The sequence below is a fragment of the Sinocyclocheilus grahami genome, unplaced genomic scaffold (genome assembly GCF_001515645.1).
Source record: "Sinocyclocheilus grahami isolate Dianchi unplaced genomic scaffold, SAMN03320097.WGS_v1.1 scaffold1467.1, whole genome shotgun sequence".
Lineage (NCBI taxonomy): Eukaryota > Metazoa > Chordata > Actinopteri > Cypriniformes > Cyprinidae > Sinocyclocheilus > Sinocyclocheilus grahami.
In genome coordinates this window covers 189,997-204,892 of record NW_015506646.1, presented here as the reverse complement: position 1 = coordinate 204,892, position 14,896 = coordinate 189,997, and the positions used below count along the sequence as shown (strand labels likewise).

At 37.7% G+C, this 14,896-nt stretch overlaps 1 pseudogene; it reads left to right on the top strand.

Moving 5' to 3' along the window:
* Positions 1-1,172: 1,172 nt before the first annotated feature.
* Positions 1,173-13,907, top strand: LOC107570500 (growth arrest-specific protein 8-like; annotated as a pseudogene).
* Positions 13,908-14,896: the final 989 nt, after the last annotated feature.

Here is a 14,896-nt window from a genome sequence, read left to right as displayed (position 1 = left end):
GCTCTGATTGGTTAGCTAGCCCAGTTTATCAGTTTGAGCCTGATTGAGAAGCAGAGGATATTATTGAAGAGGATCGTGCAGAACCTGTGCAAGCACGGCTTTTAATGGTAGGCCTATGTTTTTTGCTTTGTTGTTGTCTCGTTTAGATACACGTTTAGATACGCTGTTATTTGTAAATGCTACTGCTTATGTTAGCTTTTAATATACGGTTTTATCTTGATTAAAGCTTTAATACAGTACAGCAAAAAACACGCCATGTTTAACGGTTCTCATAGCTATGTGAAAATAAGTGTATAATTGTAACAGTTCATTTTTGGAGCTGAGCTGAATGAGAGAGAGTGAGAGAGAGAGAGATGCAGAGTGTGTGCAAAGCAGGGGGACGCGAGGAACAGTATTAAGAACCGCTGCTTTAGAACATTGATTTTGAAACTTGTGAATCCATTAGAATCGTTAGAAGACAGAATCGCGATTCATATATGAATAGATTTTTCATGCACCTCTAATTTTCTCTTCCTCTTCTCTAAAGCAGCGCAGGCCTCGCCCCCATTGCTGCCTTTTCCTGAGGGCGGGGTTTATCTGGGTTTGTGATGTCACGAACCCGGGAAGTAACTTCTTGTTGTCCCTACCAGCCGTTTTTGTAGGCATTAAACTGCCAGAATTTTAAAAGACGATATCTCCGTTTACATTGATCTTTCAGCTTCGTAACTTTGCAGATATCATTTATGCTCAAACAGCAACATTACACACTAACTAACGTTAAGTGAAAGTGAAGTGACATGTGGCCAAGTATGGTGACCCATACTCAGAATTAGTGCTCTGCATTTACCCATCCAAAGTGCACACACACAGCAGTGAACACACACAAACCGTGAACACACACCCGGAGCAGTGGGCAGCCATTTATGCTGCGGCGCCCGGGGAGCAGTTGGGGGTTCGGTGCCTTGCTCAAGGGCACCTCAGTCATGGTATTGAAGGTGGGAGAGAGTGCTGTACATTCACTCCCCCCACCTACAATCCCTGCCAGTACGAGACTCGAACCCACAACCTTTGGGTTATGAGTCCGACTCTATAACCATTAGGCCACGACTTCCCCACTACTTAAAAAAGTTAAATCGCAATGAACCACCCCTTTAACCCTGAAATGAGTGAAACTCTGGGTTTTCCATTTCAAAATGAAAGGTATGTCAAACCCAAGAAAGCAGGGTAAGTCAAGTCCGTTTCTGAAAGAGAGGTAACTTAGGGTGCTTAGCGCCCTAACTTAGCGTTTCCCCCTTTAGCTCGGTTCGTTTGGGCATATGTGAACATGGCAATCGCGCTCGGATCCGCGCCAAACCCATTGGTCCGAGATCAACTGAACAAGGTGGTCTCGGCTCAATTGAAAACGAACTCTGGAGCGGTTCAGTTGTAGTGAGAAAGCAATCCGATCTAACGGACCAACAAACCAGGCTATATCACAATGTATAATGGGTAATTACGTAAGTTCCGTGAAAAGCATTAGCTTTGTTGTTTTGCTAATACTTCAAAATGAACCTGTGAATGTCTGTGGGTGAGCACCTCTTCGCCATTCAAAATCGATCTACAGGTGTGAAAGCACCCTTAGATATTCAGAGTCAGTTACCATTTCTTTCAGTCTCCTCCACCTCCCAATGTTTAAATACCTCATTCATTCATTCACACTGCAAAAATGCTTTTCTTACTGACTATTTTTGTCTTATGTCAAGTACAAATATCTAAAAATCAATATCTTTAAATCAAGATTAATGTATAAGAAAAATTACATAAGATATGTAGGGTGAGTTGTACCAACAAGGATTAAATTAAGCAAAGTTTAGAGCTAATCAAGGATTTGTTGATCTAGGTTTTATTTTAAATTGAGTTGTGTTGCACCACTTAATTTTAAACACAGATTGACTAATCTGGAGCGACTGTGAGAAAAGAGAGGCATGGCAGCGATTACTGGCGCACACCTCATCATCACCACTGCCATTAAATGCTATACAGTATATTCCTGTCTTCTTTTCTTTTTCGTATGCCAAGATGCACCGAGATGAGTGACGGATGCACTCATCTTAACTAGCACAATGCGTAAATATATGGGTCAAAGACGAGACGTCACCATTTTGGTGTCCGCATCAAATTACATTTACAAAAGTCATTTTAAATACATAAAAAACATGTGAAATGCAAGTAAATTGTCTGATTTCATATTTCAAATAACTTTTGTGACAATAAAATGTCACAAATATGGGGGCAATAATGTTCCAAAGTGTAAAATTGTCATTCAGTGTAATGGTAACTTGGAGCGACTTTGATTTAACCATTACATCTTCAAATAAACATATATAAAATACCAAGTTAAAAAATACATTTGTTGTCTTGGCATTTTCAAGTAAGTGCTGGCTGTGTTATATTAAAAGACTGTCTTATTTTTTTTTTTAAGTATTTAAATATCCAGGGGACTTGAGATTTTTAAGTTATACTGAAACCATATAAAAAACTGATAGTCATTCACCAGTCTGTAACATCATCAAATGGCACCTGGAAGACTGGGTGGTGCTGCAGAAAAGTGAGTTTATTTATCTTAAATACTTGATAATTGCACCTTTTCATGGTGTGGTAATGTAGGGTACAAAAACACACGTCATTCAGTGAAATGCCAAAAAACACTTTTATTTATTTTTGGAAAAATAAGAAGATGTGAAAAATTGTGATTAACTTTACTGGTCAAGTTCACTGCTTGAAATAGGTGACCATTTGGTTATTGATATTAGAGATAAATGAGGAATGTTTAGCGTTGACAAATATGTGTATATAAATATTAATATCTGAATGCATTTTGGTAATGTTTAATTTGTGTTATTGATTAATTATAGATGCCCACAATCCGAGGGAGTTGCTAGGCACTGTAAAAAATCAGAAAGCTAATAAAGTAAGTGTGGACCCAGTAGCTTAGGTGGCACTCTTAAAGCCTGTTCACATCAAGAACAATAACAATAAAGATAACTATAACAGTACCAATACTAGCCTCCACACCAATGAACAATAGCATTGTTCATTCTAAGCATGCGCTGCAGGTTTATTATCTGCTGCTTTAAATGCTCAAGCTCTTTAAAGTTGAATGGATTCTGATTGGCTTTTGGAATGGATTCTGTCAATGCTTTTATTATTCATCAGCTGAAAAAAAAAATCAAATTGAGATTCCAACAGTATTGTTTCTCTGTGTAGTTATTCTTAGTTGTGCTGTGGAATCTGCTATTCTTTTATATATAATTTTTTCAACTTTATTTTTATCATTATCATACTTGGTGTGAATGTGCATTTAGCCAGGAAATAGAAAGTTATTCAGGATTGCAATTGCTGGAATAAGTGCTGCCAATATTTCTGGGCAGTGTCCCCCCTCACTTCAATAGTTTTTCACAAGAGTTGTTCAAGAGAGGTCACTGAGGGGATTCTCCACCCCAAATATTCATCCTGATAATGTCATGTTTGCAAACAGAAAGTATTAATAAATATTTATATTAATATTATTTATATATATATTTTTTTTTAAGGCCAAGCAAGTCAGAAGCAAAGTAACAAGCTAAGTAAGCATGGCATGGGAGCATCAGTGAAGTGCTTATATTTCAACATTTGCTTCTGAGTCATTTACTCAGGAATATTATTAAAACTAATTTAAATGACAGACTAATACGAAAACATTTCAGTTATGGGAACAATGGCAATATTATCTCTTTTTCTTCGGCAAATCGTCATTCAGAGTTACAAACCATGGTCATTTCGTGTAACAGATATATTTGTGTAAAAATGAAACAATATACTTATTCTGACCTGTACTTATTAAAATACAAAAAAAGAATATGTGATCATGCTAAATTTTATTATATTTTAAATGACTTTCACTTCCTTACAAAAACTTTGTAAAAAGCCTAGTGATTTGAAGGACATTAGCAAAGTATAAAGATATAAAAATTAAAGATAATTTACATTTGAGGGCTGCACTGTGATGCTTAAATAGAGTCTTTTAATATGTCATCAAATGATTCATGTTTTAAATATGCCTAACAAGATTTTTTGGTATATAATATTATTACACTGAATTACATTTTAGTGTGCGTCTTTTGTCAAACATGGTAAAAAAAATGCATGGTAGTCATTATTTTTTGTTCAGAAAAATATAAAGTTAAACAGGATACATTCTAATGTATGGGGGGGGAAACTAAATTTAAAGCTGTATTACATTTTTATTTTTTTTGATGCTTGAAACCCATTTTTGTCTTTGACCCATATACAGCCAACTTACCTCTGTCCCATGACAGTTTTCTGGCATCCCTCCTCCACCCTACAACTAGGAGGCTCTATATTCATCTCTATATTTGTCTGTGGCTATCTTCTCTTCATCTGTCAGTGGTGCTGATGCAGGTCCTCCTCCCATTTTGTGAGCCTCTGCCTTATTGCTGTTGGCTGAGTAGAAACCAAGTGTTAATTTAATTTCCCTAATTAAGAAATGTTACACGATGGATTAGAGAATGTTTAGAGAACATTAGACGGGGGGAAAAGCTGCTGCACATTGAAATCACTGAATTGATATTTATTTAATATGTCAAATGTTTGTAAAGTCATGTAGGCTACACACATTAACCTTTTATGCTTAAAGCTTTACCTGATTGAATTATGTTTTCAAACTTTTAGCTGCTGATACAATCTTTTTTTTTTTTTTTTTTTTGCCTGTGGGATACCATGAAAATAAATGAATATTAGTTCAGTAACTTACCGTTCTGCCAGTTGTCACCTCTGATATTATAACAGTGATCAGGGGCGCAACTGCACATTTGCCGAGGGGTATGCAAGATCAGTGTCGGCACCCCCCTGTATTCTAGTAGCATCTAATACTAACTCTTTGAAAAGAAAAGGATTGAACCCCCTTCCCCCTTTAATACCATAGGGAAAAAAGTGAAAAGTAAAAACAAGAAAAAAAAGAAAAGTGTCTCACATAACATCCCCTTTAAATCCTGATGGCAGACTCCAGACAGTAGAACACATTTTTTATTCATTTTTATTTTCAAACACATGTAATATTGCTCACTTTTTATATATTATAATTTATTTGCCTCAGTTATTCACATTCTTGCACTATTTTAAAGAACATCTGCATTTTTTTTTCATTTTTACTTAAAGAGATAATTCATGGAAAATTTGCCATGCTAAGTGGAAGATTTCTGCCATGATTTCACCTGGTAGAAAAACAAATGAAAAAAAAGATTAATGTCAATATTCCCACTATGGCCACTAAATAGCAGCAGAGGATCATTTATTGTCTCTTTTACCATTTCCACTCTGTAATATAGTTCTTTTCACATGTTTTGCTAATGGATTTTTTTATTTAGATATTATAAAATCAATTACATTTAAAAATCTCTTTTTTGTCAAAGTTCAGCATTGTTTTGTATTGAAGTATGAAGTAACAAGAGTTTTCAACTCATTGAATCTACTTGAATTACACAAATGGCCTATTTTAAATTTACAACGGCAATTTTCAGTGAAAAGTGGCTAGTTTGTATCCTTGTTTACAATCTTCTCATAGTCAAACTTCACTGAATTTTATATAATCAATGAACTCTGCACTCTGTAATATAGTTCTTTTCACATGTTTTGCTAATGGATTTTTTTATTTAGATATTATAAAATCAATTACATTTAAAAATCTCTTTTTTGTCAAAGTTCAGCATTGTTTTGTATTGAAGTATGAAGTAGCAAGAGTTTTCAACTCAATCTATTTAAATGAATTACACAGATGGCCTATTTTGGCCATCAATTTACAATGGCAATTTTCAGTGAAAAGTGGCTAGTTTGTATCCTTGTTTACAATCTTCTCATAGTCAAACTTCACTGAATTTTATATAATCAATGAACTCTGAAAAATGTATCAGTCATTCTATTCTAATATTCTATTAGTTGTCAAAAGTGCAGTTTATTTATGATGAAGTGATAGAGCGTGCGCCTCATATTCGCTTACAGTTGAAGAGCGTGCGTCGTGAGCACAGTAAAACGGCTGACAGGACAGGAAAGTTTGTTTTACTAACATCTCATCAATAGATATATTATATAGATACCAATAGATATCAATATCTCATCAGACGCAGTTCACAGTTGTTCTACTGAAGCTCATTTGGCAACTGTAGCCTACCTTTTCCGCGCTTGTTTGACTCGCTCCTGGTGCTGAGGGCAAGCTGAAATGCGCGTCTGCAAAGTATCCAGTTTGTTGTGGTCGCAAAGAAATAGGGCCGTTCCGCGTCTTAATAGGTTTTTAATAAATACATTTTTGATAATTTTTTTCATTAAAATACTAAAAACTGTTCAATAAAAACATTGCATTAATTTATTTTTAATAACTACGCTTTTGATTATTTATAACGTTTTATTAAATAAGTTTTTCACAGAATGATTTTGGCAAAATGGCGCCCCTATGCACTGCATATACTGCATACCCCGTTTTTGCGCCACTGACAGTGATTAAGAATTAAACTTACACGTTGACAGCAAAGAGGAATGCAGACTTCTCTTTGTTGGGTACTGTTGCCATGGTGAATCGTAATTTCGAAGCTCCATTGATCATGGCATTTTATAGTCGTGGTGCTTAACTCAGAGGCAGCATGCTGAGAGTTGAATGAACTATCTCAGCTGTTTTTAAACTGAAAACAAAGAGTTTCCCATCTCAGGGAAAGTCAACTCAGAGTTCAAGTTTTGACTCTGAGTTGGTTGAACCTCCTTATTGAAACAGGCCCCAGGACATTGGCATTCATGGCTGTAGCATTTCCCAATTAAGCATTAAATGAGGTTTCATAGTCATGAAAATAGTCATCTCAAGTGCACACAGGCCAACTAATGATGTGTTCTTTAGGTTATTCAAAGTAGAAAATACTTAACATTTTTCTTTTTTGTTATTAATTTAATGCAATGTCTGGATTTTTTTTTTCACTTTCACATTTTGAAGTAAATATTCTTAGTTAAATACTGTAACACAGGATAATGTGGCATAAAATAAAAGGGGAAGGGAAGTAAAGAGTTTTCTAGGCAGTAACAATTTGATTTAATGATTTAACATGGAAGTGAAAATATTGTCACAGAAATTGAATCCAAATATAAGAAAAGGATGCAGAAACTACGGCAGGAGGAACAACTAAGACGCAACACAGAGATTCATGAGATCGAGGAACGAAAGAACAGTCACATCAACATGCTGATGATGAATCATGAGAAAGCTTTCAGAGACATCAGGAACTACTTCAGTGACATTGTCTACAAGAATCTGAACATTATCACTTCACTCAAGGTGAAAACAAAATGCTGCTGGATGTTAACATGAGCGCATGCATGCATGTTTTGTCTGTAATGATTATAAATCACAGATTTTCTCTCATTAGGCTGTTTTAAGGAACTTTGTTCATAGTCATCATTAGGGCCTTTTGCACCGCTTTAGTTCCAGAACTAAATGTACAGTACTAAAGTACTGGGACGATTTTGCGCGAACTATTTCCCAGTACCATTTAAAGGGTTGCATTCGCACTGACAGTGTGTACTAGGAAGTGACGTAAGCCGGTTGACAGCGACGTCATTTGTGCGCAGCGTTCAACAACGGAAACAGAGAAGAACAATGTTTTGATAACATATTGTGTGTTATTGTTCCTTGAATTGAAAAAAAAAGAAAGAAAAACAACGTTAACAACAGGAGGATGGAGGAGCTGTTTTTGTTGTGTCTCGCGGGTTTCACAATAATGGACATGGAAAGTCGACGTATACGTAAAGCGACTGAAAGAACGGAAAGGAGTACTTAAGCCCCGTTCACACTGCCAGCGACCTTTTCGCTGATGTCGCTAGACTCCGTGCTGTGAAGACGTGTGTGGGCGTTCCTACTGCTGTAGCTCTAATGTTATTGGTAGGCTGCACGTCTTGATATATCTTTAGAAAATGCAATCACAAACTATATATATTGCCAGTAAAACTAAGATATCATTCTAATATGACTAGGAATTAGACTTAAAAGAAATAAAAGTACCATTCTCCTGTTGGAGAGTGTTGTTATATAAACTTCAGCAGTGCTCGTACATTAACTCATTAACCAGTGCTAAACTGCTCACTGCATCATACAATTAACAACTCGAACCATCAATGTATGCCTCAAACTCACTTAAACAGCCTACGCAAGGCTTTTAATTTTTTTTTATATCAATGTATGTGGTTACAGTAAAATAATATAAAACAGTGAAATCGCTCAGGAAATCTGTCCTGTCTTGCCTGCACTCGAATCGGTGACTTGTGAGTGCCACTGACAGATTCTTCACTCCTATTGGTTGTCGCTCGTGAAATTCGCTGTTCATTTGCATAGTTAAACATTTCTTAACTTTTGTTGCTTGACACGCCCACATTCTGTCACCAACGGTCACTGTCGCTCGTGTCGCCGGAAGTCGCTAGCTCTCCATTGAAAATGAATAGGAGTATGTCGCTTTGTCGCTGTGTGTCGCTGGCGGTGTGAACGGTGTTCAACTGCCAGTTGTCGTTGGAGATTCTTAAGCCCCGTTCACACCACCAGCGACTTTTTCGCTGTTTGTTGCTTGTAGCTGGCAATTAATGTCGCTAGTGGGCGTTCCCACTACTGGTTGCCTAGTTACCCCGTAACACTCCACTACAGCAGATGAATCACGTGCTCTCCACTGACTTCACTCCCACTGGTTGTCTCTCGCGAAATTCGCTGCTTATTTGCATAAAGTTGAAGTATTCTGAACTTTTGTCGCTTGACTCGCATCGCTTGACATGCCCACATTCCGTCGCCAACGGTCACTGTCGTGTCGCCGGAAGTCGCCAGCTCTCCATTGAAAATGAATGGGATTATGTCGCTCTGTCGCTGTGTGTCACTGGCGGTGTGAACAGGGCTTAAGAATCTCCAATGATAACTGGCAGTGCTGCATTTGCTACAAGTGCCTGCACTTCAGCGTCCGTCCGTCCATCTATCGCTGTTCGCCATACTTGCGAAATAAGTTGACACAATGTTTACAGTATGTTTACACAGTGTTTTAAATCATGGTGGGTGAGGGCGTTTTCATACGCGTTTGGCCAATCAGTGTCTACTTACGTCACGGGTAGTACCAGTTGTGCTGGTTAGACCCTGCTCCGGAGTAGGAGCTAATTTGGTTCTCGAAAAAGGCAGTCCGGTACTAAAATCGCACCCAGTTCCGGCAGTGTGAAAACGCCAAAAATGGCGCTTTTCCACTGCATGGTACGGCACGGTACGGCTCGGTACGGTTCACTTTTTGGGGGTTTTCCACTGGGTACAGTACCTGGTACTTTTTTTAGTACCACCTCGGTTGGGGTTCCAAGCGTACCGTACCGTTACCAAAACGTGACGTGTAAACTCTGCTGATCACGGATTGGCCGGAGAAAATCGTCGCACTGAACTTGCGACATGAGACACAATCAGACCCGCTAGATTTAAATCAGCACAGGCAGCGAAGGATCGAACGCAACTGTTTTGAACGAGCGCACCTTTTTTTAACAACCAAAAAGTGTCTGTTCCCCCTGTTGCGGAAGAACAGACATTCCTCTCGTTGATAGCAGAGGAGCGGATCCAGCGAGAGCTTGATGGGGCGACGCGGAATGAAAACGTTTTTTAGGAGTCGCGGCAGTAGAGGCAACGCAACTATAACGACATGTGAATAATCCCACCCATTCTAAAGTGATACTAAACTGCAGTGGAAACGCAAACCGAGCCGAGCCGAGCCGTGCCGTGCCGTACTGAGCCGTACCGAGCCGAGTCGTACCACGTAGTGGAAAAGCGCCAAAAGTGGGTAGTTCCACAATTAGTTCTGGTACTATGAAAAGGTTCCCGTGGTGCGAAAGGCCCTATAGCATCTTCACAATTATTATAGGCCCTTTCGCACCGCTTTAGTTCCAGAACTAAACGTATTGTACTAAAGTACTGGGACGATTTTGCGCAAACTATTTCCCAGTACCATGTAAAGGGTTGCATTCGCACCGAGAGTATGTACTAAGAAGTGACGTAATCTGGTCGACAGCGACGTCATTTGTGCACAGCGTTCAACAACAGAAACAAAGAAGAACGTTAACAACAGGAGGATGGAGGACGCTGTGATCGGAGCTGTGTTTTTGTTGTGTCTCGCGGGTTTCACAGTGGACATGGAAAGTCGACATATACGTAAAGCGATTGAAAGAACGGAAAGGAGGACTAAGAATCTCCAACGACAACTGGCAATTTGCTACAAGTGCCTGCACTTCAGCGTCCGTCCATCTATCGCTGTTCTCCATACTTGCGAAATAAGTTGACATGCTTACAGTATGTTTACACGGCGTTTTAAATCATGGCGGGTGAGGGCGTTTTCGTACGCGTTTGGCCAATCAATGTCTACTTACGTCACGATTAGTACCAGTTGTGCTGGTTAGACCCTGCTCCGGAGTAGGAGCTAATTTGGTTCTCGAAAAAGGCAGTCCGGTACTAAAATCGCTCCCAGTTCCGGTGGTGAGAACACGCCGAAAAGTGGGTAGTTCCACAATTAGTTCTGGTACTATGAAAAGATTCCTGCGGTGCGAAAGGCCCTAGTATCTACGTTTATGTATCTGGCAATCAAGCTATATTTAAGTATGTTTGTGTGATTATTTGTCAGTTGTTACTCATTTTCTTCTCTGGTGAAATGTATACAGGAAGAGTTAAAGGAGATGAAAAGGAAGGAGGAGAAGAGAAATAAAGAGATGGCTGAAGTGCTTGAGGAGTATAAGGACCTTAGAGAGTCTCCACAAAAGGCCAAAGAGAAAGTCGCAGAGCTCCAGAAACGGCTGGCCAACTATGAGAAGGACAGGAGTGCTCTAGCTGTATGTTCAGGGTCTACCGTAGCAGACACTGAACTATGATAGTGTTAAATGTTAACAATAACCAGGGGTGCACATAAGTGGTCCGCATGCGCCACCAAAATAAGAAATGCGCTGTGAATTAGTTCAGAGAGCACAATTGCGTACCGACATGGTTGACAGCTGTTAATGCACAATAACCATTTTAGATCGACAAACTGTACTGTATAAGATTTATATTCAAACTGAAAGCATAAATCTAGGCTACCCACTAACATTTTCAAAGCACAATGCAAAACTGACATTTCATTCAGCGCTAAACCCGGAAGCGCATGTACTCACTTGCCGCCCCGGAAACCCGCCAAAATAAAAGCATGCCGATTTTAAGTTTGAAAATGAAATATTTTAATAATTCAAATTAAAAATAATAATTAAGGTTCAAATTAAAATAATAATAAAAATATTAGCATTTTATTTATAAGTTTACTATAAAATTATTGTATTTGTATTTAATACTCCCTATTTATTTTTAAATAAAATAGTATTATCACACTTTATTAAGTTTATTATTTTATTTAAAAAAAATAAATAAAGTGCAATAATATTATCACTATTATTCATTTATTTTTTATAGTTATATTTGATGGGTCACACCATGTGACGTGTGAGGACCAAACCAAATCTCCAGGTTCTCATATGAGAACCAGGCTGAAAAACGTGTGTCGTGTGCACCCCTGACTATAACAATAGTTTTAATAAATCTTAGTAATGTATGGAATTCTTGTTCTTTGTTTTGCTGTCAGAGAACAAGAGCTTGTTTCAAAATATCTGAAAGCGAAATGGAGTAGCTTAAGTGGGTGCATGAAGTGATGGAACAGAGATTTACTAAGGTGATGGGAGGAACAGCATCAGACCTTTATAACACACTGAACTAGTAGCCTTAATGGTGTAATGACAGCTTAGTAGAAAAAAACGTTTTATCTTCATCTTGATAACATGTCTGCCATGACATGATAAGAATCTCTGTTCTGTGTAGGCCTACACATTATAGTAGTACACACCAGCCAGATATTTTTTGATTTGTTGTATTGTATTTTTCTACAACATTATTATATTGCTTAACAGTTATCTTTCAGATTTTTTAATGTGTTCATATTGATCCATTAGGACTGCTGCATGTGCAACTGAAGACACTTTGTTGTGTAAGTTCAGTTGGACCGAGATGAGCTGTACATGAAGTTCACTAAAGTCATTCAGGAAGTTCAGCAGAAAAGTGGCTTTAAAAACTTGCTACTGGAGTGCAAACTGGGTGCACTCAATGACACACTGAAGAAGAAGGAAGCGCAGCTCAGTGAGGTGCTGTCTGCTTCCAACCTGGACCCCAGCACCCTAAACATGGTCACCCATAAACTAGAGGTATATTTCTGTGTGTACATAGTTACATACAAGCATTTGCAGAGGACCTCCATAATAATATATGACAGAATTAGAAATATAACAGTCAGTTTTACAGAAGTGTTTGTTAACGTGTCTCTACAATTGTGAGTTTTATTTTTGTCTAGGAAGTTTTGGAGTCCAAAAACTATACTATCAGAGACCTACAGTATGAAGTGGCAAGAGTTTGCAAGGTAAGAAACGGTTCCTGTATAAGTCTCCATAAAGGGTTTAAATCAGGGGTCAGCAACCTATGACACGTGTGCCAACACTGGCACACAGAGGGATAATAATTGGCACGCGACCAAAACGGAACACTGCATACTGACGTACATTTTGAGGTAATCATTCCTCATAGTCACACAGCTAGTTAGGAGCTATAAATGCTATTAAAGTGTGAGAATTAACCTGTGCTAGTCTACAGATGCGTGTGGCTAACAGCACTCATCAGTGTCAAAATTATTGAGATGGCCAATCAAATCAAAGTAGGTGGGGTTTACTGTTCACAGAAGCAGAGTGCGAATGCCACTTTTTAGTTTAACTAAAGTTGTTCAGTTTAACGTTGAAAGAGAGCGAGGTAAGATGTGATTAAACTGAATGTTTACGTTTTAATGCACAATTTGCCTAGTCACACACATACAGTCTTCTGTAGGGTCACACTAAATCTGTTATTCAAATTCTCATTTAAACATTAAAATAAAGAAACCTTTGGGATTTTGAAAAGTTTTAAAAACTTTTAAGATTTTATTTTATTTAAGATAAAAAAATATTTAAGATTCTGCACTATTTGAATGATAACATTTACAGATTTTTTTTTTATCTGAACAATTAAAAAATGATTATCTGATTATGTACTGCATGCATTTAAAGTGCTTATTGGCACAGTGGTTAACCAGAAAAATTAAAAATGGCACTTCATGCCCAAAAGGTTGCTCTGTCCCCTGGTTTAAATCTTTATTTGCACATAAAAGCACTGGTATACACAAATGTGAAGTAATCACACATCCCTGTATAGTATGGAATTCTCAACAGTACATATTATTCAAACCAATGTAAAAAGCAGACCACTTAGACAGCGCCTTACACATGCACACACTTATAATACATTGACACATACACAAACTAGGCACACACAAATACACATAAAACATTATGCACACATTCACAGTCTTAAAATCAACGTTAATGTGTAAATTGGGCTGAAACTAGAACAAGAATAGCATGACAGAATGCGTATGTGTCTCTGTAAATGGATATTGAAATACAAACTTAAATGAATCTTCACTGAAATTTGACTAAATGTTGATCATATGACACAGGCACACTAACAAATAAAACATTTATTGTTATTAGTTTAAAAATAGCATGTCAGTTTAAAAATATCATACAATATATATGGACGACAGCCTGTCGTGATTAAGTGTAGCTGTCTATTTCCATCCACAGGTCCATAATGACCTCTTGAAGACTTATGTAGCAAAGCTGCAGGCATTTGGGATCCCTGTGGAAGAACTTGGCTTTAAGCCACTCGAAAGCAGTTCTGGACATAGTCTTGGCCAGGGCCCTGCTGCCCTCGTTTATGCTTCAAATTAGCAAGAAAGGGAAAATATTCTCAGGGGTGCACGTACGTTTTTCAGCCTGGTTCTCACATGAGAACCTGGAGATTTGGTTTGGTACTCACACGGCACATGGTGTGACCCATCAAATATAACTATAAAAAATTAATTAATAATAGTGATGATATTATTGCACTTTATTTTTATTTTTTTTAAATAAAATAATAAACGAAATAATAAAGTGTGATAATACTATTTTATTTTAAAATAAAAAGGGGAGTATTAAATACAAATACAATTATTTTATAGTAAACTTAAAAATCAAATGCTAATATTTTTATTATTATTATTATTTTAATTGGAACCTTAATTATTATTTTTTAATTTGAATTATTTTTATTTTTAAACTTAAAATCAGCAAGCGTTTATTTTGGCGGGTTGCCGGTGCGGCAAGTGAATGGAATTTCACAGTTTTGCATTGTGCTTTGAAAATGTTAACGGGTAGCCTAGATGTATGCAATTTGATTAGAAATCTTTTACAGTACAGTTTGTCGGTCTAAAATGGTAATTGTGCATTAAGAGCTGTCAACCATGTCGGTACGCAAACGCGCTCTCTGAACTAATTTACACAGCCCATTTCTTATTTTGGTCGCGCATGCGGACCTGCGGGACCCAAAGCAACAGAGTGCGGCGCGGGACAACGTATGATGGGCGGGTGCGGGCGGGAAGAGACTCTTGTGTGTGTGTGTGTGTGTGTGTGTGCGCGCGCGCGCGCGGGGATGCGAGAGAATAAAATGATTCGCGGGACTCCCGCAAAATAGAAATTATCTGAACATAAAGTGTCTCAAACATAAAAATTGTTATTTATCTGTTGCACAAAAGCAAAAAGAACAACTAATATTAACATTAAAATGATTGATAATGTGTTTAAAGGGTTGCGCAATGTAGCCAATCACAAACTCAGCTGTTGATTTCTGGAACGCAATGGCCAATCAGAGGTGATTAAGTTAGATACTGCAGTGCTGAAATTGCGTGCTCATCCTCTCATTTTA